Genomic DNA, 23,833 nt, shown 5'->3' with positions numbered 1-23,833 from the left:
TCGACAACATGTCTTCTCTCTTACTAAAGTTATGCTTACACAGATCTTACAGTTATAGTAAAATAGTAAAAACCTAGTACTAGTAGTACATTTAAAAAAACTTGGATCAAATAATCTGCACCTGCTGTAATAATGAATTGATTGTTTCAGCAAAAACATCCCCTTGTTTCAGTTGTGAGGATTTTTTTTGTCTTAAATGATATTAAATATAAAGTAATGAAAGATAATATGCTATAAGTAACGTTTTGGATTATTGGTGCAATCTCCTGATATCGTCTGAGGCTTTTCAAAGATTTAAATGGGCATTTTTAACTACACTACTACATTTTATACACCAAATGAATAATTGATTGATCTGCAGATTAACTTACAATGAAAATAATTGTTAGTTGCAGCTGTAATATAATATAATGACATAATTTATAAGGACATTGCAGCTGGAGATGGCACCTTAGGAAAAAAGATATTTTTTGTGATATTTTGTTCATCTGCCATTGATGTGAAGCGAGGAAGATCTTACGGTAAAATGAGGTTAATAGACTAACAGCCTGATTCTCAGTCAGGCAAATGATGGCAGACAGCACTGGCTTTCTTATCCAGTGTAATTCACCTGCCTTGTGGCTGGCAAATCATTTTCTGTGCTGAAGCCCTATGAGCAGAGATCCTTTAATCATCCACTAATAGGCCTTTATGAAAAAGCTGAAGATGAATTCAGCCTACCTGGCTCTCTGTTATCATTATCACTGCGATGAGTTATCAAAGTATTTGTGCGTGTCTGTATGTGTATGTGTGCGTGTGTGTTTGTAGGTCTGTCTGTGTAAGACTGTGGATAATGAAGGGAACCATTTCAGTTGGATGAGTGTGGTTATTATCAAAACCACCAGTCTAGGTGATTTCTGTTCAGTGATAGATTGAGCTGTAATGACAGAAGTACGTTGCGTTATGTGCCACAGACTTTGACATGACTGGAGGGCATCTGGAGACAAAGAGACAAAATCATTTAGGCTCATGAACAGCAATATAGCCATTTTCTGATTTTACCATGGCAGTCATTCCAACAAGTGACATTCACAGGGATGACTTAAGAACGACAGTACAAATGATTTCTCTTTTTAACTGCGTGCAACACATGGTCACTAAAAATTTTAATAGTTGATCACATCACGTGCTGATGAAGCGTCAACCAGACTCTGTTGCCGTTGACCAGATGGATGTGTTTACTGTCAACAAAACCTTGTTAGATAGCTACCCACACACGCTATAACACTGTTTGGTGTGTTGGTGTGTCTGGAAACGTCTATAAGAGCCTGCTTCCTTCTGTCTGTGTGCATGTGTATGAGGAAGCTCAAAGTTTGTATGTAAGTGTTATTGGATACCTGGATAACAACTGAAAAAGTATCCAACATAAATAAAAGTGGTTAAATCTGTGTGTTTGCTTGCTCTAGTGCGATATGTTTAATGTAGCAGGGTGGCGTCTGTTTTGGTGAGCTCGGTAGATTAGGCGCAGGCTGTAAGAGCACAGGAGGGCCTTAGAGACAATGCATGAGAGATGGGCGTGAGAACGCTGGTAAGGCTTGGTTCTCTGCAAGAACTGTCTTGTGTTTGGGGAAAATATCCTCACACTCAAAGCTCTAGTGTCTGGATCCATTTCTAACAAACAGGTTTTGCAAGAATAGGCTCGGGGAGAAAGAGACTTTTTGTGTGTGTGAATATCTTCCTGTGTGTGAGTGTGTGCATGTGTGTGTGGAGCCACAGCTGTGTTTCAGACGTCACTGTATTTTCTATTTGATGTTTCTAAAACACCCCAAATACTAAGCCGTGTTACTGTAACTTTGATATCCAGGTAGTTTAAGGGGCTCCAATCCCCTTCAGGCTCTCAAAAGGAAAACTTCCTGAATTAATCTAACCATTTTATTATCATATAAATCAAAGTATGCTGGGAAAACATTTTATTCCTATAACTCGATTGTATTTTTAACCTGAACCACAGTAATCTTTTGTTTCTGCTTTTTCTCCAGGTGTTACAGCAGTTATGTCAAAGAGCTGAAGACATCTCTAACAGTGAGTACACAGTAAACCAAAGAGCGTTCTTGTCTCCTCTTTTTTCGCTCTGTGCCCCCGGTATATGTTTGCGTGTTACCAAATAGTTGATGCGTGACATTCTAAAATATATTGTCACCCACTTCTGCTTTTACAGTTGTTTTTTTTTATGGCACGCCAGAACAAACTTGCAGACTCCTCCAGTTTCAGGCCTAATTTGATTTTCATTCATTCAGTGAAAGAGGATGTTTTTTTTCTCCCCCAATTAAATTTAACAAGAGCCCCTTGAAAAGCAGTTGTTATGATTACATTACAAATTCGGGGTTCATTCAGTGAATCAAGCAATTAATTAGATTTCTCCCATTCTAATCAGAATATTTGTCTGAAACGTACGCGCCTAATAAACATCCTTTGAGTTTGCTATCTGTTCAGAGCCAACGCTGAATGTAAATGGTTGTTAACTGTGCCCTACAGTGCTTCTAGGTTAGGCTCATGGATTGGGTTTACTTGTTTATGTGTGTTGCTCTCTGCAGCTTTAATCTTTGCCTCTCTCTCTCTCTGTCCGTTCCTTTCTTTTCTTTCCCTCATTTTCTCTGTTTTATCACGCTGTCTCGGTGTGAGAGCTAGCTGTACTCAGGGGCGCGGCTGCGTCCTCAAGGCTTCACTTCACACACACCAAGGTGGCAGTTTGTTGTTCCGCACACAGACAATGACTTGCACTTTTCTCTCTTGCCTGACTTGATAGCCTTGTGCCTGCATGTGTGTCACTAGATGAAATGGGATCTTTTATATTTTTTACTGAATGCAGAGCTCAGGAAAATACCTGTTTCGCCTGTGACCGGTTCTTTAGCCTTGTGTGTTACCAGACTTGATTCTATCAGGTCTAACTGTTACTGCTTCATCTCTGGCTGTGAATGATACATTATATCCCCCCGCAGGTTGGTGCAAGCTGGTTGTATCATTTATGATAAGTATTGATGAGTCCTCTCTTAGGGAATCAATTTCTACTGGGGGTGTAGCCTTGTAGCAGCTCAACCCCCACCGCTGGTTGTTTCTAACTGGTGTCTTGGCTGTCTGACTCTTCCTGCAGCCCCATAGAGAGCAAGCACAGCAGAGCACAGGGAAAGATGGAGCTCATCCAAACAGCTATGGTGTAATTAGCTGACATTTGTTGCTTGGAAGACAAGAGAAGGAAAAAGGAAAGAGCTGCTCAACTCAAACACCCAAAGGAATATGCAAATGTTGAGAGTGAGAAAAAATGAAAGAAAGACAGAGAAATGTGTCTAATGGCACGTAGATATAATTATATTGCATTCATGTACTTGTGTGTGTGTGTGTTTGTGTGTGTTTGTGTAATTGTGTCTGTGATGAACCCGTTGAACTTTATGTGAGCATTTCTACCAGTGTTTGTCACTAGAGCACAAACCATTGGTGTCCCGAAAGGTCGAATAAATAGATTAGGATAAGAATGAGTAACTGGGACGCTTTCTCTGTTAAGAGATGATACCTTTGTGTGCTGATATAGTGTTCTTGTTTTGTAGAGCCTGTCTTAAGGTATTCAACCACATCAGATCAGCATTACACAAGTGAGCTACACAGTACCCACATGAAGCAGCCATCCACAACCGGGCTGATTCTCTGGTTCCAGGAAGGTTGTGCGTGTGCATGGGTGCGTTCACATGTGTGTTTCCGTGCACGCAGTTATGGGAGAGCGCTATAATGCATGTGGACTATCTGTACTTAAGCCAAGGTGCTGCGTGAAGGAGCAGCAATGCTTACGCAGCCCCATCTGCTTGATCCGAGCTTGAAATGCAATGCCTTTTAATGACAAAATACTGAGTGGCTGGGAGGTGTGCAGAATATGTGTGTGTGTGTGTGTGTGTGTCTGTGTGTGTGTGTTAGAGAGAGAGTGACTGAGTGAGTGAGGGTGTGTGTGTGTGTGTGTGTGTGTGTGTGTGTGTGTGTTGTATGAGTGTGAAATAGAGAGGAATAAAAGGAGAGGGAGAAGGAGAGAGAAAAACATCTCGAAGGTCAGGAGCAGCGGGCGGCCGTAGGGGAGAGACACGTGAGACAGAGATAGTCTTGCGTCAGCCCCACAGCAGTCCGCTCTTTATGTGCGTCTCTGTGTGTGTATGTGTGTACGTGTGTGTGTACGTGTGTGTCCTGTGGGGCCAGCATTTTCATCCGCATCCCACCGTGTGTTACAACAGAGAAGCATGCCAGTGTTTCTATTCTGAGCGCCCTGATCTGCAAGACTAGATAGATAGATAGATAGATAGATAGATAGATAGATAGATAGATAGATAGATAGATAGATAGATAGATAGATTTGTGCATACATGTTGTACATTACAAATGACTTCGAAGCAGTCAGTCACTGAGCTACAGATAATTTTTTACATGGCTCTTGTGACAGTGGAAGGGGAAATTACACCTTCTAGCCTGAGGGGAAAGAATTTGTGTGTCTCGCTGCCTGTCACAAAACCTGAATAGGGTTTCATCAATCCTAGCAACTACTATCATTTTTCAGCTCTTATTCATGAGCCCTCTTTGTTTCTCGCAGTGTCTTTTTCCCAGTGCCCTTTAAACTGGTGCTCTGTTAGATTGGGGAAGTGTTAGAGATAACGGCTAAACATTTAGTACTTTGTACTTGCCTCGGAGCTAAGATTGTTAAAAAGCTGCTGCGAGAGAGAGATTGTCCTCGGGATAGGGAGCAGTGTAGATTCAACAGACACACTCCAGCATTAGTTTGGGCTTACCCATCCATGTCTCGCTGTCTTTTTCATTCTCACTCCCATTCTTTCTCCACACACACACACACACACACACACACACACACACACACACTCCAACAAGAAAATGCTGACCGTTCCCCTTCTGCCTCCCTTGGCCCGCTCGGTCTCAACAGGGTTCAGTCCTCTAGCCAGACTTTTGATTCACCCCCATTACCAAACAAGCCTCTGCTCTCCTTGTCCCTATGAAGGGCTTTAGCGTGGGGCGAGGCTGCTCTTTTACAGACCCTTGTGCCATGAATCACTGCTCGCACCCAGGGAGCCTCAGTCCACTCGGGGGCTGCCTGCCCGGACGATAATGTGCGTGGTCATGAGGGGGCCATTTTGAATGGAGGGCCAGACAAAACAGGAGCTGAAGAAGCCAAGCTGTGAGCTTTCCCAGAGAGGGCAACAATGGGAGCGGGCTTTGTGTATGTGTGTGTGTGTTAATGTGTTTGTTGTGTGTAGTAGAGGGGAGATGTTGGACACACAATGCTGAGTTTTAGGTGTCATAATGTAACATAATTGCATGCCAGTAATTTCTGAAACATTAGGAGTGGACCTTTAAACCCCATACATCACAAACCTTTTAGCCCCCACACAAACAGGAATGCAATTTGAGCTTTGTGGACTCAGCCTTAATGCCTGTTTCACAAGAGATGACCAATGCTTTGCCATTACTTGCACTTACCTAGAAACCCACCGATAACATCTTGTTTAATCTGAGTACAATTAAAATATATCATTTTCATCATTCATCAAATACAAAATTGCGGATGAAACATTGAAACATGCTTTTATTTAAAACAAAGTTCTGTGATGTTGATGTTGGTTGGCCACCCAACATAAGTTTGTAATAATGACTCAATGTCACATGTTTATTGGGTTTAAAGGTTAAAAGCTGCTTGTACGCAATGACATTTTACATTTTAGTTGATCGCGTGTTCCTTGCTGATTTTAATGTTTTGTTTCCTGAATATATAGATCTTGCTTTAATGTTTCTAAATGTGTTGACCATTAATGACCATTAATTAGTTGTTATCAGTAGAACAGCACTTACTTTCTGTACTTGGTTCTGTTCTTGGTTTGTACATACATGCAAACGTTGCAAGGCTGCTCTTTTATGGAGATAATTAAATAGACCACACACTCTCTCTATCTCGCTCCTCTTTGACACACATACGCACACACACACAAACCATTCTCACCCGACGCCAGCTGTTGCCCAATGAGAGCCTCCAGGTTTATTGGGTCTATCTGCTGAGTTTATGGCTAAACCACATCTCTTCAACTGTCTTAATTTCTTGGTCTCTGTCTCTAAGCATGGCCTCTTGTCTCTTGACATCCTGCACAGCTTCCTGTCCCCTAACCCCCTTCCCCAGATCTTCTTTCCACCTCCCCTGCTTCAAACACCCACACACCATAGCCCACTGTAGATCTGGTTTTCTAACTACAATGTGCGCCTGTGGCTGGGAATAGTTCGTCCCTACTGGGCCTGTGCATCTCAGGGCCAGGCCAGGTTGTAACCTGGATACAGCTGCAGTCCAGAGGAGCCATTAGCAGTGCCAGGAGGCCCCCAGCTCCCAGTGAGGGCTCATTACTGTATTTGTGCAGTCACACTTCTCTTATGAAACACAGCAGTGTGCCTGGTGAAACTAGCCAGGACATTGAGCCTCGGGGAAACCATTACAGCTCCATTTGGAGTTCTGTGAGAGTGAGAGGAAGAGACAAGCAAGAGAGGGAGAGAGACAGAGAGAGAGAGCAAGGTTTCATCGAAAGAGACTGAATACTAAGAATTATATTAATCATTAAACACATTCAGCTTTCCCTGTACTTAACTGTGAGAGTGTGAGTGTGAGTACCTGTGTTTATTGGATTTTATTTGCTCTTTGTGCAGTGTGTGTATGTGTTCATGTGTTTGTGTGCTCTCTGAGGCCCAGTTCAGCTGTCTGGTCTGGTGTGCAGATGGCCGAGTTGGGGCCTACTGAACGAGATACCCCTTTTCTTTCCTCTGTCTCTTTATCTATCCTTATTTCCTTTTCTTTCCTCTCGTCTCCTTTCCTCTCCTCTCCAGCTTCTATTTTTTTTGTTGCTGGGTTTCATTTACCAGTAACATCCCTGGCTGCCTCCTCTCTTTCATCACTGCATCTGCTGAGGGCCATCTTGGGCAAAGGAGAGTTTTCCACCACTCTATTTTCTCTCTCCCTCCTTCTTTATGCGCCTCTCAGGGCTCAGTGCGGCAGCTATACGCGGTGGCTTTGGAATGAAATGTCTCTTAACCGAGCCATGTGCCCCGGAGCTACGGTAATTGCAGGTGAAATTCAGCTTCCTCTTTAAAATGCCATCTCTCATTTCCAGTTACCGGCCCCCTCCGTATCTCTCTCTCTCTTTCTCTGCTGCCCTCCCCTCCTGCCTCTCTCTCTCTCTCCCTCTCTGTGTCTCTCTCCCCCTCTGGCTGTCTTTCAGAGGCGTGTGAATCCCTCAGCCCCTGTCGCGTCTCTCTGCCCCAACAGACACTCCCACAATGCACAGCGCTGATGGTTGCACAGTGATATCAGCCATGCAGTGGAGAGGGAGGGCAGCTGCCTAGACACATACACACTTAATGTGTGTCTGCGTGTAAGTGAGTGTGTGAGAGAGGAAAGTGAGTGCAAAGGTAGTATGACGGCAACTGAAAGTATGTGTCTGTTTGAGAGTGGGAGACAATGAGCACGTACGTCTGTGTATATATGAGAGGAAAAGGAATTGTGTTGTGTTGTTATGTGCGTGTGTGTGTGAGGGTGTGTGTGTGAACAGCGTCAGCAAGGCGTGAGCTGTGTAGAGGTGACATCAAGGTGAACACGGCGTGCGGAATGCTCTGCCGACTCGGGAGGCAGCAAATGGCTCTGTGGCAGATGGAGTCTTTGTCAGGAAAGAAAAATGGCAGCTCAAGAGCGTCAGAGAACCCCCTCCCCACCACCACCACCCCGACACACACACACACACACACACACACACACAACCCCCTCACACACTTAGACACACACACACACATACGACTTTCTGTCTGTCTTTACCAGTGTCCTTTTTTTTTTTTTTTACTTTACACAATTGGTCACACACTCACTCACACACACACACACATGCATACATGCAATACATGTACACACAAAGACAAATGCACATGCCCATATTGACACACATACCCCAACCCCCCCCACCCCACCCCCTCCAACCCTTCTGCTCCTCCCCTCCTTAGTGAGCTGGGCTGGCGGGCGGTGACCTTCCCCTGCTTGGAGGGTTCCCTGGCTGTTTGATCAATTATCCCTCTCCCATTGTTTACCAGGAAGCAGGAGTAGAGAGGAGAAGAGAGAGAAGGCTCAAAATGGCCACTGTCAGGTGGAGGGATCCATTTCCCTGCCAGCGAGGGGGTGGGGGTTAGGGAGATAGAGGGAGAGAAAAAGAGACCAGAGCTGTGAAGCATGCTTAGAGGGAAGGGAGGAGCGTTGTTCCCTGGCAGCTGGGATGATATGACATTATACTGAAGGTATATAGCTTTGACAGTGGTTACCATTTCTGATGCTGTATGTCTTCTGTTAAGAGTTGGCTGTCCGAAGATGCCGAAACTTCGGGCCAATCAAACAATCGTCTAATTTGCATCCCAAAAGATCATATTTCTCCTCTTCCTCTTAGGGCATAAATCAATCACGTAGGAATGTCTGAAATATATTGTCATGTCCGAGCAATGCTGCACACAAACACACACGCATGTATGCGTAATGCCACAGTACTGCAGGTACACTTCCTATTTTTAGCGTGGAGAACTGGGGAGGTGGTGGTGGGGGGGGTTACATACTCTAAAGGTCAGGTGGCAGAGAGAAAAAAACGAGTGGGAACAAATGATGCACTAAGCGAATGACACTCTGAGGTCCTGCTTTAATATGTATGTATCGCAGGTTGATGGCTGATTTCATTAGCGCCTCTCATTGTTATGCATAGATTGTCCTCCTGCAGCAAAATGAATATTGTATTCACACGCATGCACACACATACACACACTCACACACTCTCTCCCTCTTACACACATACAACAAACTGCATTTTCCAGGGAATACTGTATGTTTGGATCTTGCAGGAGGGCTTGAAGAAAAGGTTGATGTTTCCACAGGCTGTTATCTGTGTCGGCTATAATTAAAACAATTTACAGCGCTGTCATTTTAACACAGGTTTTTGGCGGTGCTGTGAACAATTCCTGTCAGGTCGTTGGTGTGATTATTTAGGGGTCCTTGTTGATATTAGAGTAAATTATTTCCAAAGCGGCAAAAGAATCTGGCTATCTTTGTTTAAATGACTTGAGCAGAATAAGTCATGTCGTGTCGTGAGAGTTCAGATTACATCACTTCAATTTACTTAAAAATGTGTGTGTTAGTGTGAGAGAGAGGGAGAGGGAGGACAGAGGAATATGCTGAGTGCATAGCCATTAGGGACTAGATGTGTTTATGCGACTATATGCTCATTCTTGCACGCAGAGAATACATATGGTGAGTGCGTGAAAACGCCTGACCACCTCTTTCTAATCCTCCAAGATGACTGTGTTTCAGCAGGAATTCCAGTCCTTAGTGGGACATGAGCAAATGTTCTGTGTGAGATATTAATAGCTATTGTGGGCGGAAAGGGAAAAAAGGCTTCTGCATTTTTCCATATGTTTTGTAAGGAAACAGTCCAGATGGATTATCTCTTGGTCTGGAGCTTTCTCTTGCCTGAACCAGCTCAAATCCAAGTGGCATTGGACAGACACACACACACACACACACACACACACACACACACACACACACACTAATGTGCTCACACTCCTCCTGTCTGAAGTACAACAGGCTATTACTGATTAACATGTCTAAACTCAGCCAGTTCAAAAAGCCACTCTAATTCCTTTTCCATCTTGCCTCTTGTGTGAATCATGGATGACGTGATGCTCTTTCTTCCTAACATACCTCACGTTCCTCACAGTCACAGAGTTATGTTTGTCGCCTTTCTATTTGTTGCCTGAGAAACCATGTTGGCCTGTCTTCTCACATTTCACACTTGGTTTCATCCCCTTAACCCCTAATGCTCAGGCTGGATGGACTGCCTGACCTCTTGAGTCATGGATGTTACAATCATCGGCATCACAAGGGCCAGCGGTGGCAAACTTTCTTGAATGAAAGATTTAAAAAACTGAGACAACACGTTTGTCATATTTCTGTTGTCGATTTTAACTTCAAAGTTATTTCTTTGTCGTTTTTTTGGATTCTTTTTCTTTACTGACATAATTTCATAGCTCCTATGAGCCTGATGGCCTCTAGTATTTGAAGATTTACCAAGTAGTAAGAGCTAGACATTTGGCCTTGTGCCTTTAATGCAGGAAGACAAAGCAAAACACCCACACTCACTCCTTTCCTGAGTTGGCACACACACACACACACACATACAGACAGATTATGTGGTGTGACAGGACGTCACATATTCGGAGTTTCACAGCAGGCTGGCATTCCAGGACGGCAAAGAAGAGATAATGTCAGTGCAGTGCTGGTTAACTCACTGTTTTATCCTGTTTCTAGGCCACAAAGCGTGAAGGGTGTCTGTTTATGACACACACACCACACGCATACGTTGCATACACACACACACACACACACCACTTTCATAGACCACTTTGCCTGCTCTCGCAGCCTGTTAGACGACAAAGGCTAAAAAAAAAACACGAGTGACAAAAGATGTCCACAGACATGGCTGCCAGCACAGACCAAAGCTACGCTCTTGTGTGCATACATCTGAGTTTTCTTTTTTATGACACATGGTTTGTGGAACCAGGAAGTGTGCCACACTGACTGACAGGATGTAGGATGATGTTGTGTTGGTGTTTGAATTGTGCTTTCAGAGGTCACTGTACCCCAGAATAGCTTTTTAAGTATATTATTGTGCAACACATCTACTTAAAGGGCAGGCTTTGTGAGCGTGTTGATCCTCCATAACCCTGTGTGGCTATATTTAAATGAAGAAATCATGAAATTCACCTAGTCAGCAGCGGAAAAAAGAGCTTCCTCTCCAAACCGCCCACACTGCTTTCAGCCTTGTTGTGACTTGTTTGTCTGTCGTTGGAGGATTTCGGCTTCTTCCAGAACAGTTGCACTTAAAAACCCTCAGCTCCAGAGGAGTTGGTTACACAGCAACAGAACAGAGCTAAGCACACAAAAATAAGAGTGGAGCCTGTGAGACGGAAACTGGAAAATACTCGCTCTCCCACCACGATATAGCCTCTCTCTGTATGCATGTCAGGTGCATGCATGCTATTGTTTCTTTCATCACTGGTGTGTGTTGTCATGTGCAGCTGTTTGCTCTCCAGTTAGTGTGCTGTGTAGTGAGTTAGTGGAGTTACGGCAGAGTGGAGTTTCTCTTCAGTCTGAGCTTCTCTCTGATTTATTCTTAACATCTGTCTTTGGCAGGTGTGTGGAACCACAAGGTCCTCTCTCTGAGCCTGTGATGTAGCTATCATTGCGGGCAGTGTGTGTGTGCGTGCATTTGTGCAAAACAACAGAGAGGGCCTTCCTCCTCCCCCTCTCTATGGGATGAGTCATATTTGAGCCCTCTGTAATCCAAGCCTGTGTTTCATGTGTGTGAACAGACAGACCCTGAGCAGTGGTCTTGGTCCTGACTCCCTCTGGGGCAGTGAGTGGGTGAGACACAGCTATCAACAACAGGCCCAGGCAGCTTCGGTTTCAGCTTCACCACACGAGGAATCCACTCGTCGTGACATATGCACAGATACACACACCAAACACAAGCATACACTCACACAGAGCCAAAGGTATTATTCTTTTCCCTGCTTGGCTCCTCCTTAAATAATATCAGGTAACAAAAGGGGACTGGTGGCAAGCTTTGTGATTGGTTCATCTATAAGGAAGTGTTAGGATCCAGAGGATGGGCCAGTGGATATAGTTTCACATGAAAAGATAGGATGACACAACGGTGACGCTCAGTCTAACACAGGTAACTGTGTGTGTATGTGTGTATGTGTGTGTGTGTGTGTGTGTCCACCTGTGGGAGTGTGACTGCAGTGCAGTAATGTTTGACACAGTCAACAATGGAGGCTCAAATATTTTGACTTTTTATATGAAATCACGGAGGGGAAGTGTGGTGACACAGGAAATAGGGCCATGTCACAGGGAAAAAAGGGAGCTCTATTTTGTGGATATTCTGCACAGAATTTCAAAGCACCCCATCGCTGGTGTGACAAACTCTTTAAAAGGCACAGTTGGACTTTTAAAAGGGTCTTCTACATTTGCCCCCAGGGGGGAGAAAAAGTGTCCTGGATAGTGCAGAAGAAAGGTGATACTGGCAAAATGGTAGAGTGAAGCTTTTTCCCATTATGACACTCATTTATTGTCCTTTTTAGTCTGAATGTAAGGGCAAAAGTATCATATTTTATCACATATTGAGCTATGCAGAATAAAAACTCTTCTGTGTAAAACATTTAGTTTAAATTTTCTCTTGACTGAGAAAAAAAGAAATCCAGGCTGATGTAATATTCTGTATGTGCCGCTGGATATATCTTGCCCTGATTTTGTCATTTTACAATGACGGAAAGGTAGACAGGAGCAGAGAAACAAGAACACAAAGATTGGACAGTGACATTTTCACTTTGCGAACATCATTCACTGAATCTATTGGGACCATCTTTTTTTTTCCAGACTTGCTTTGAATCAGATGTCACAATAACAGAGCAGGAAGAAAGAAAAGAAAGAACAAACCGTGTGAAAGTAACATTATACATGCCTTGAGGCACACGATGGTGACCACCATGTTGTACAGCTCTGGTCTTAATCTCAGTTCACTGAATTGTGGGTTTCCTAGTCTAGGCAGAGATGCTTTCTCTCTCACATCCTGTATTTGTGCTCAATTTCTCCCTATTTTTGTAAAATTTATTAAACCTTTAAATTTTGCAGTTAGTTGTCAAAGATATTTGACCATGAAAAAGTAGTTTAGTTTGGTTCACTTGAAATATTTCATCCTCGCCTGCTTGTTGGTGTGTTTTGTATGTATGGCACAATTCAACACCTGCTTTTGTCTGTTTCATGCATCATTCCTGATGCACGCTGAATTGGAATTTTCCTTTAATTTATTACCTAAACATTTGGAAACAACAAGTGAAAATGGCTTTGCTCTAGTTACATGCTTGCCAGCTGTGAGTATTTTGGCAAGTCATAACAGTCATTTCTTCTTCCGCTGTCATAAAAAACCCCAGAAAACACTAATCTTTCAGCAAGAGCTTTTAATAACGCAGTTACAGGATTATGAGGAAAAAATATGTTTCATTTGGGGTGTCCTGATGCCCTTGTGGACCAAGATACATAGCAAGTACCCACAGTGTGTCTGTTTTAATTCATATGAGGAGCTTTGTTACATATTACCCTCTCCAAAAACATTCAGGGTTGTTAGTTTTGTAGTCTTGTAAATCCAGATAATGCAGCTACCCCATTATTTGGGGCAGCAAACATCATTACAAGGTTTTGTGCTCAGCTCAGAACATTATGAGTCTACTTAAGAAATCTTTTGGATACAAACCAAAACCAAAGGCACATAAGCTACTAGTTGCCTCTTGTTGTATGGTATTGGGACATATGAATAGATCACTGTTTATGTTATCATCATGAGCCTCACCCAGTCGCACCTCTCATGACAACTGCTTGTTAAGCTATGCACATTTTTATTTTTTGTCATCAAGTCACAGTGTTTTCAGATGACAGTGTTTAAATCTGAAGATTTATCTTGTATCATGTATCTGTCTTCTTCTCTGTCGACCCTAAAGCATTCCTGTACTGTCTCACCACATTTCTTTAAAGGCTTGCAATACTTTTGATCTTTGGGAACATCAATAACATTGATGAAATCACGCATATAATGATACTGGAGGACAGAAAGTATGCTTTTATTATGGATGTATCATCTTGAAACATGATGAAAGTTACCTATATAGGTGTATATATTTTCTCTATATATATAAAAGTATTTAATTCTTCCATAAATATCTTTATTAGGTGTTATCTTACTGTTAGTTAAAATCCAAACTTTGAGTGTTATCTTCAGGTCCTAACTCCACCGACTTACACAAACAACAGTTAAACTAATCACATGGGACTATTGGTCAGGCCCTAAAGCTACTTCGGTCCATTTGGAAATGTGCAGCTCAATATAGACTTAATGAAAACCTTACAGTCACTTACCCAACAAATCAACATGTAGGTGCTTGCCAGAATGCTGTGTAGTCTGAAAAAAAGGACAAGTCGGCTTAATATATGCAATTGTTTTGTTGAAGAAAAAACAAGGAGTGTCGTCACACATTGCATGAGCACCGAGTCAGGGACTACCGCAGACATGTATTGGCAAGTTTAACAAAAAAAAAAAAAAAAGTGAAGATTTGCTCTTGATGCTGTCTTCCTCCCCTAGTTTCTGCCTGGAACAGTAGAGTGGGAGTGAATGCCAGGCTTTATTTGTCTAGAAATATCTGCTCAGTTCATCAGTAAAGGTTGAAGAGATTTACCAACTGTCTCGGATAATTTACAGAGGCTAAGCTAAGATATTTCATTATAAAACCTACGCAGATACTACTATTTTCTCCCCTCTGCGCTTTGACTGGATTTTGTCATTCTTGTGTAATGTGGATGTAAATTAGTGTCTGACACTGCGGCTTATGTGTTTATGTTTGCGTGCGTATGTGTGAACCTTTCTGAGTGTGTGTGCGTGGGCCTGCACATGCATGTGTATGTGTGGTTTTTGCAACAGTACAAAAATGTCCCAAGGGTTTTTTTTCCCCTCTTTTCTCATTACAAATGCTAATGTCACATTAATAAAATCGGCTTAGTTTAAGGTTTATAGCGTAGCCTACACTGAGAGAGATTTGGCCTCAACACTTCCCACATATTTCAAGTTGAATCACATTTTTTTTTTCCTGTGGGCATACTATTCTGAGTTACTCTAAAATGTACTAGCCCAGAGTGAAACTTTGGGGGAAAAGTTTAGAGCACGGTTGCCAAGCTTTGTCATCGTTGTAAATTGTCGAGCTGCGGGCTGTCGGCTGCCCAGCTTCCGAAGATGTCTGTTAGCTTAGCTACAGCAGTAATGGCTTCAGTAAGGGGCTGGCTAATCTAAACATTGTGTTAATGTGCTAGCAGCGGTTTGCAGAGTCACTAGCTGTTAATCATTGCTCAACAGAGAGCTTGTCAGGCACAACAACATGCCAGCGAGTTAATCATGGTTCCAGATCTCTGTTTTTTTTAAATGCTGAGGACATATTTAACAGCTGGGTTTCTAATCGCGAGGCCTTTCCAGTAAGCACGTACAGTAATATTAAAAAGGGTCAAATGAAGACGTGAGGAAATAACAGATTTCAATTTTACACATATAAATGCATTGCTTAACCATCTCAAATAAACGTGTAGGGACATTTACTAGATTTCTGATTCAGAATGTCAAAACAGAGCGAACATAAATACCTGCAATTTAAAGATGAACCCCAATGCTATGCCATTTATACCCTTTAGCCATCAATCTTAGTAATTTCTCACACTTAAGTGTGATGTGGAGCATTTTCTAACCTTTCACTAGTGTTTTACTTCTTGCCTCAGTTTGCCTTTTTTTTCTCAAATACTAAAGACATTTAATGCTTAAACAGAGACTAAGAGGAAGAGATTGTCCTTTGTAATTAAAAGCCAATTTTGTTAAAATTGATTAGATTATGCTAATCAAGGGAGATTATATCTTAAAAGCAGCGTGAGGAAGGGAGATAGAGGGAGTGTGAAGAGTAGAAAGGAGTGACAGTCCAGCCGCCATTACAAGCTGCTGATTTCTGCAGAGTGCTTCATAAAATGTCAGAGCGCTTCTCCCTGAGCAAGACACTGAAAAATGGCAGCGCTGTGATGTTCTGGCACCTCACCTGCTGCACTGTGTGTGTGTTTGTGTGTGCGTATGTGTGTATGAGAGGGAGAGAGAGGGAGAGAGAGACACGCACACACACACACACACTGAGAGCGCGAGGGGAAGGGAGTATCAGTGCGTGCGCATTTGTGCAAGTGTGTGCTTGCCCGTGTGTACATGCCGGCATGTGTGTTTTTACATCTGTGTGTGTGTGTGTGTGTGTGTGTGTGTGTGTGTGTCCACACTGGCCTCCCTCCCATGTTGCAGTGAAGCAGAACAGAGTGGCTGACTGCCCGCTGCTTTGCCTCTCTCTCTGTCAATACAACACTATTCTCTTCCAGCCAGTCATTTTCACATGTTTAACATTAAGTAAAGCATCCGTTTGAACAGAGGAATACAAGTGATTGACATATTGAATTTAATGCTGGTGGATTTTTCTCTCATCAGAGCTTATGTTGCCAGATCGTTGCTCTGAAACTGCTCAATGGCTTTTAAGAGCTTCATCTGATTTCAGTATTGGAGCACGCATATAACACCGTGGTTTGTGTGCCACTGTAAACACCTAGTATGTTTTCTGTTTGTTGAGCACATGTTTGCCTTTATTTCCCATTTAGGATTTGTCTCTTTGTGTTGAACAGAAAGCCGGTGTCCAATAATGAAGTCATTAAGGTGTGAATGTGTTAATGTTGATTTCAACAAAAGACTAGGAAAGGGTAAAAAGCAGAGTGAGAGAAGAGAGGCTGTGCGAGAGGAAGGTGTTAAGATGGGGAGTGGGGGGTCGCAGAAAAGATAATAAACACAGCATCAAGCCAGAGACGTGAGCACCCTTTTCATTTAGCAACAAACAACTGTATAGCAAGTTGCAGGGACCCAGCAACAATAATAATAGTACTCATAATTCTGCTTTTTGTATGCACTTAGTACTACCAGAAAGAACAAATATGACTTCACCTAAACTAAGTACAGTATTATATTCCAGGCGTTGCTGTGACCTCAGGTAATGCAATAAAGAATAGCAAGATCATGTGTTAGGGAGCTGTTTTACAACGACTTACTGGTAATTATTCAAGGACTTTTGAAATGTTAGCTGCAGCTAACAAGCTGAAAATTACATTCCTGATTAATCGATTAATCACTCGGTCTATAAGATGTCAGAAAATGTCAACAGGGTGACATCTTCAAATCACTTGTTTTATCCGACCTCAAAGAAAAGCTAGAACAAGGTCATGTTTGGATTTTTTTTTTTTAACTTGAAAACCGACTTTAAAGATTAATTAATTATCAAAATCGATGCTGATTAATTTCCTTTTGATCGGCTAATCGTCTCTTGTAATATGAGAAGCTGTTGTTTGTCATATATTTATGTAAACAAACCAGAGAGGGTTTTTAGATTTACTGTCTTATGTGAGGTGACCGTAATGGTGAATTAAATTGAGTTATTACAAACGATGTCACATCGCAGAGGCTAAATCTATAAAGATGTCACAGATACATTTGTTCTGGACAGTTTGGCCACTGAGGGAGGAATATGGCTACCGAAGCTGTGTGTATGAGGGGTGCAGTGAAAATTAGGATCTGTGACCGTACATGTACAACCTATTCTGTAGGACAACACGTGCACCGGGGACGGTATCAGTCAAGGCTCTTGTCACTGGTAGTCATGAATAAGCTATTTCTGCCATCACACCACTTATCTGAATTCTGTCACATTTGCACAGTGATATCAGTTATCTCCTGCAAAAAAAAAAAAAAAAAAGTTTCAGTGAACAGAACTGACTCTAAATGGTTCCTTCCCATGGAAATGGACAGAAGGCGCTCCAACAATTGCTTCAGCAAGGCTTGCCGCTCTCTGGCATTTCCATTGTTCTGTCACTGTCAGTTTGTTTTGCCATTTGACATGCATGTCATTTGCATTATGCATATCTGGAGTACTGCGCTCATTCTCCACCCCCCTCTATCCTCGCTCTCCCTCTCTCCCTCCTTTCCTTGATTTTCCCTGATAACTGATGCTATTTCCTGTTATTCAGTTTTATGTATTTTTGTATTTCCTGCATTTATTTAAATATGTGCAGTTCACAGAATGAGAGATATCTTATTTACGGCTGAACAGGAAAATCACACTCTGCAGTGATAATCCTTGGTTTATGGCAGAAATTTTGTGAATTTTTTTTTGACATTGAAAGCTGATATTAGCTCAAAATCATGCACTATAAATAATATATAGATAATTGTTTACTGTTCAATCGTAGCAATTTCAGGAATTTTACAATAAAAAGTTACCAAGTCATGCAGCTATTTGAAAAAAGCACCAGAGCATGCAGTGATCAAGATTTTAATCATGAATAGCACTAAACAAGATTACATTACATTAGATTAGATTACATGAACATTTCATTTTAATAACTTTGGTTATTTAGGATTTCTGGTTACAGTAACTTAATTCGAGAGAGATTTCACAGAACAAAACTGACATACAGGTAGGTGTCAGAAAGAAGACACCCAAAACAAGATGTTTACAGCTGAAAGCTGTGAAGTGATTGTTCCTCGAAAGCATCAGTTTGCTGTGGTTCGGTTGTTCTGCATCAATCTTGCTGTTGCTGTCTTTTTCTCTTGGCTCACATCACTAAGCCAATACTAGTTCAAATTCATGTTCATTTGGTTTAGTACTACAGAATGTGGCAAATTTTGTGAAGTGTGCATCTAGGGCCTGTGTTTAAGGCCTCAGGACACATTTGTTTTGCAAATTATTAGTTATGATCTTTGCATTGAGTTCCATACAATGATGCTTTTGTTGTGAATCAAATGTAAAATACTACAGTCTGTAATCTAAATGGTAAATAACACCAACAGGCTTTGGTTTACCACACATTTGGCTCCATTGGATGTGGTGAGAGAGAGAGAGAGAGAGAGTGTGTGTGTGTGTGTGTGTGTGTGTACATGAATGTATGTATATTCTCTGAAGCATCAAGACGGTGTTATTCTGTGCTTCCAAACTGCTCCACAGTCATTATGGACTCTTGTAGACACACGAAGCCAGTGGCGAGCGGATCTGGTTCAGTCTGCAGAAAAACCGTAATGAGCAGTGAGACTGGCAGATGAGTGTGAGTGGCTACCAGAGGGAGAAGGGCAGATTCATCAGGGATGATTGCCTGATGCACACTTCTGGTTTTTTGATGTGAAGACCCTGCTAGGTTACCATGGGGAGAATAATTAGCTTTGGCTGGATGCAGATGCGAATGAGCATAAGAGATGGGAATTTTCTTATTGAGCTTACTTTATGATACGAGAATGGTGCATATGGGTGTGCTTGTGTGCACATGGAAACACATACACACGGATACTCTTTCTCAAACACAGACACACACTCAGTACCGGCTCATTCTCTTCTATTTATGGCCAGGAAATGGGAGTAGTGCTATGTCTGGTTGAGCTGAGTAACACTATTCTGTCACACATAGGTTTGACATCAAACACAAGTGACAAGCCTATCCTATTCCTCTCCACCGAGTCATCACCATGTCCCAAAATCACATTATTGTCACTGGGAACCCAGCAGAGACGGATGGTGAGTAGGGGTGTTGATTCCAGCCTTTGGCATCTACAGTATGCTTAAAAAGGCAAATAAAGCCATTTGGCCAGAGCTGATTTCTTGTCATTTCAAAAATAGACAGAATGCGTGTGGCATGCCATTTGGCTTTATATTTTATCTAAAGCCTCTTACAGCAACATGGATATGCGTGTGTTTTTTTTCTTACGACAGGGACCAGTGAATACCGAAGCTGGAAATGTTTCAATGCTAACTCCATGTTCTACCATTTGTGACACACAGGACCATATCATTACCTTTTTGCCCTGGCAGGCAGTAAACAGCTCTAGCGTGGTAAGCTCCAGTGTTACATGGAGGCAGGCAGGCAGGCAGTGGTGTGGCTGTAATAAGACCTGTAGGCAGCACCACTGCCAAGGCTAGCTGAGGCGGGGTGAGAGATGGTGCCCATCCCCTACATGCCCTGCTCTGCCATCTGTCACTGGGCAGGAGCGGAGCCGAGGGAGGGGTCTGAGTCACTCTAGTTGTTGTCACCTAGACAGGCCACACTGGGGCATGCTGTCTCTTTGTACTCCTTTTGGGCCTTGGCTTGATCCATTGTCAGTTTTCAAAGCACTTAGGCAGTTCTGCAAATATCCTATTTAATATCTTGATTCAGTGATTCAGTTGTAGATTAAGTGTAGAATTTACTTCATTAAGGTCTTGAAGTGCTATACTGATATAATATAAGCAGCACAGATCATTAAACCACCATCAAAACAGAACAAGATTAGCCGATTAATAAAGCCATTTTCAATTAAAAACAGCAAACATTCCCGCTTCTCGGTTGTGATGATTTGCTCTTTTTCTTAGTTGGATAACAAACTGAATATCTTTAGGTCATGGACTAAAGAAGCATTGACCTCACTTTGGGCTTTAATAAATTTAGATGGACATTTTCAACTAATTTATTTATAGACCAAATGATCGATCAGCAGCCCTAAAATAAATATACTTAATACACACTATTTCTGTGGTGACCTTTCAGAATCTGCAACCAGTGGTGTAGAGTGATATGACACAGTACACGCTGTCTCTTTAAATGTTCTCTGAGTTGATGTTTGACTCTGGACAAAGGTTGTCACTTAATTTTTGCCAAGACGCCTGGTTATGTCATTTCCTGGCTGACGGTGTGCGTGCAGGGAGGGGAGGGATGAAGGGAGGAGAAAAGGGGTCAAGCGAGCTTGTGCGTGCGCTCTGCTATAAGCAAGATGATCTTACATGGTTAGTGTTCATTGCCAACAAACATGCAAAGTACAAACATCCACATCCATGGGCACATGTCGTGCTACACTCACACGAGCATACACAAACACAAAAAAGAGATGGGAAGTTCAAACAGCAGGCCTGAGTAATACAAGGTCAGGAAATAAAAGATGTTGTTGCTCAGTCAGAGTCAATGATCTCATTTTCACACACAACTGCAACAGAAAGTACCTTTGTGTGTGTGTGTGTGTGTGTGTGTGTGTGTGTGTGTGTGTGAAGTGCCTTTTAGTAATGAGTGATTCATGAGAACTGACTGTCAGTTTGTCACCTGCTAACCACCAGAGAAGCTTGTGGAAACAAGACAACTATTATCAGATCTCAGAAGGAACTTCTTTATTTACTGGCAATATAAAAACAAGGCATGCTGATTAAAACAAGGAGTGCTCGTGGTGGATTACTTGGTGCAGTCTTTTTCTTCACCAGCAACCTTCATTATGACACACTTTGCTATGTTGACATTTCTCTCGTTAGCTGCTCGGAGCAGGACACAGCTAAATAGAGGTCTGCGTTTGACACAGTTGCATATCACAATAAAAGGCGGGGAGCAAGAGATCCAGAGGAGAGAGTGCATGTTGCGGAAGCAGCGATGACACAGTCTTTGTCGGCTGCGGTAAGAAGAAAAAAGGAAAGAGAGCTGGGAGCCACTGTGTGTCTTTGAATGGGGTCAGGGCATCATGGGGAATAATGCATTTCCCTTCTCTTGCGCCAGGCGCTCCTTCCATTACGGCTGGAGAAGAGACATTGTGTCCACACTCTGATTACCACTGATCCATGCTGATGACTCTGTTGGCGGATTATCTCAGTTAGTATCAGCCATCTGTTACTGTGTGTATGTGTGTGTGTTTTGTGTGTCTGTGTGTGTGTGTTGAAGAGGCGAGGAGGAAAGGGGCAGGAGTGAGACACACGGGGGGTTGAATAGTTTGAGGCTGTGACACAAACACACTCACACTTCTATAGACACATATATTGGTCATCTTTTGTAAAACCACTGCACGAGTAGCCGAGCACCATCACATGCACACACACACACAGAGATACAACACCACACAACAAACGCATGATGTAAGGCCACATACGAAGCAGCACAGGCCATTACACTACCCCCAAATGCACACACTCCATCTCTCTTTTATACAATTCTGCCCTCCTTTTAGATGATACTGACATGTGAAGGCTCCTATATGAAGGCCACATGCAATCATAAAACCGCAGAGCTGTTTATAGCTACACTATCTCCTGAAGGGCTGTTGCATCCAGCCACTATTAGCTGCGTGCGTTGACAGCTGGTTGCTGTGGTGTATTTGTGGACGTGACTCTGAATCCAGCGCTGGAACACATATTATAAATCATAGTTCATCCATTAGCATAAATTCTCCCTCTCCTTGCATCTGCGAGACCTGCTGTTTCTGGTTGCACCGCTCCGTGTTGATTGGTTGGTGTTGTTCAAGTCAAATTGATTTAGCCGTTCACGGAGATTATAACGCTTGCCTTATACCGCCACTGTGGTGTGCCGTTAATTACCTATAAAATCAAGCTAATTCTGATGCTAAATCCATTTTAATTTCTCATAATTAAGTCAGGATTGGATCCTTAAATACCTTGGCGCGCCGTTATTGTTGCAATCATTGTTGTGGCTGTGCATTTGGTGGTACATTGCTGAGCTCAATCTTATTATTGTTATTAGATTTAATTGCACTAAGTGATCAGTTTGTAGTTGTCGGAGGAAGATGGACTTGCCTCGCAGTCATTTTTCCCCCCGCTGTCCTTTCTCTCTCCATCTCTCATCCCAGAAAGAGGCCCTTTGAGAGATTGTGAGAGATGAGAGGAGATGAGGGGGAGGGTAGCTCTGCTTTACACCTCTGCAAAGGAGGGATTGCTTTTTTGTTGTTTGTTAGAGGGGAATCAATTCTGTTCACATCATCACGTTTTGACAAGGCGAGACATTAAGTGCAGATATTGAGAAACGACAGGAATGGTTTACAGCCTGTCCTTCATCTTCTCCACTTTTTTCCTTTCTTCTGTCTCTTTTTCCACAACAAAATCAGAGTGCATTGTCTTGCTTATTCACCCCCCCCCCCCCTTCAATCTTTCTATCTCTGTTTCTCTCCCTCTTTCTGTTTTTTCCTTCCCTCTGAAAAGGTAGAGAATGATCCGCTTCACTTACCAGCTGACACCACATAAGCTTGCTCGTCCTCTGAGACATGAGCCTTTTGTTTTCATGTGCATTATGATAATTATGAAGGGCCACAGCTCCTCTCCATTTTCATCACACTTCTAATGATACTTATATTTTTTGTCGGGAGCAACTACACAAAAAAATCACTCTTTTTTTTATCTTTCAAAAGAATCCTTTTATTTTTTCATGCTTCTTTTTTCCACCCTAACCTGACATTTAAAGGGTGACAGCCGAAGTGAAGGAGCAGAGAGTGTGACAGCCATTCATGCAACAAAATGAGGCAGAGAGGTAACCGTTTTTAGTTATGATTACAATAAAACTCGTCATCTTCACTCAGCCAGAAATGTATTCTTGTAACTGATATATAACGTTCACTTATTTGCCGTTTGAGTTGATAATTTGGCTCTTTAACCCGCATCCTGTCACATTGCATGAGAGGCCGCCCAAAGGACCTTTGACCTTGCTCATAATTACACAACCACCATCTTTTCACTGCAGCAATGGCAGTCATGGCTGCCCAAGTCCGATGGCACACCAGCCTCCTCCCCGTGGACTGCAGCAGGTTTTCTTGTCATCCTCGCCTCTCGCTCTCCCTCTCCCACTCTCCCTCTCTCCCTCTCTCTTGTCAGTGTTGCTCCTGGCGAAAGGCTGATACTTGATATTCAGAGGATAGCAGCTTTTGTCTCAGAGATTTAATCAGTGGCTCTGCTCCCACTGCAGAGGAGGGAGGGAGGGAGGGAGGGAGGGAGGGTGGCGGAGAGGGGTGGCAGGAGAGAGGGAAGGAAAGAGAGATGGAGGCAGAGACTGTTTATGTGTAATGACACAATAACAAAGCCTGCCTGTAAAACACAATCTGCAAACTGTGCTTTTGAAGGGGATTTTCAGTCCTGGATTAGTGTCAGGCAGAGGGATATGGAAAAGGAGAAGAGAGAAAAAGAGTCAGGTTGATGTGATAGACAGGGGAGGTGATTTTGTGTGCATGCGTGTGCGTCTGCAGTGGGGGTTGAATTGTGTGAAGTGTGCGTTCACGTACGTGTGTACAAATTGTGTTTTGTATTTATCTAG

At 42.7% G+C, this 23,833-nt stretch overlaps 1 protein-coding gene across 12 annotated transcripts in view; it reads left to right on the top strand.

The window, feature by feature from the left end:
• The window catches only part of baz2ba (bromodomain adjacent to zinc finger domain, 2Ba), a 64,146-nt gene that overhangs the window by 10,555 nt on the left and 29,758 nt on the right, over positions 1–23,833 (top strand). For all 12 annotated transcript variants that reach the window (XM_019262333.2, XM_019262337.2, XM_019262343.2 and 9 more), the window contains exon 2: positions 2,019–2,061. The gene's annotated coding sequence lies outside the window, so the exon portion shown is untranslated. The remainder of the gene's footprint in view (positions 1–2,018; positions 2,062–23,833) is intronic.

This window comes from Larimichthys crocea, chromosome VIII, assembly GCF_000972845.2.
Source record: "Larimichthys crocea isolate SSNF chromosome VIII, L_crocea_2.0, whole genome shotgun sequence".
Taxonomy (NCBI): domain Eukaryota; kingdom Metazoa; phylum Chordata; class Actinopteri; family Sciaenidae; genus Larimichthys; species Larimichthys crocea.
The sequence above is the reverse complement of the archived record's forward strand: the minus strand, read 5'-3'. Positions and strand labels throughout refer to the sequence as shown.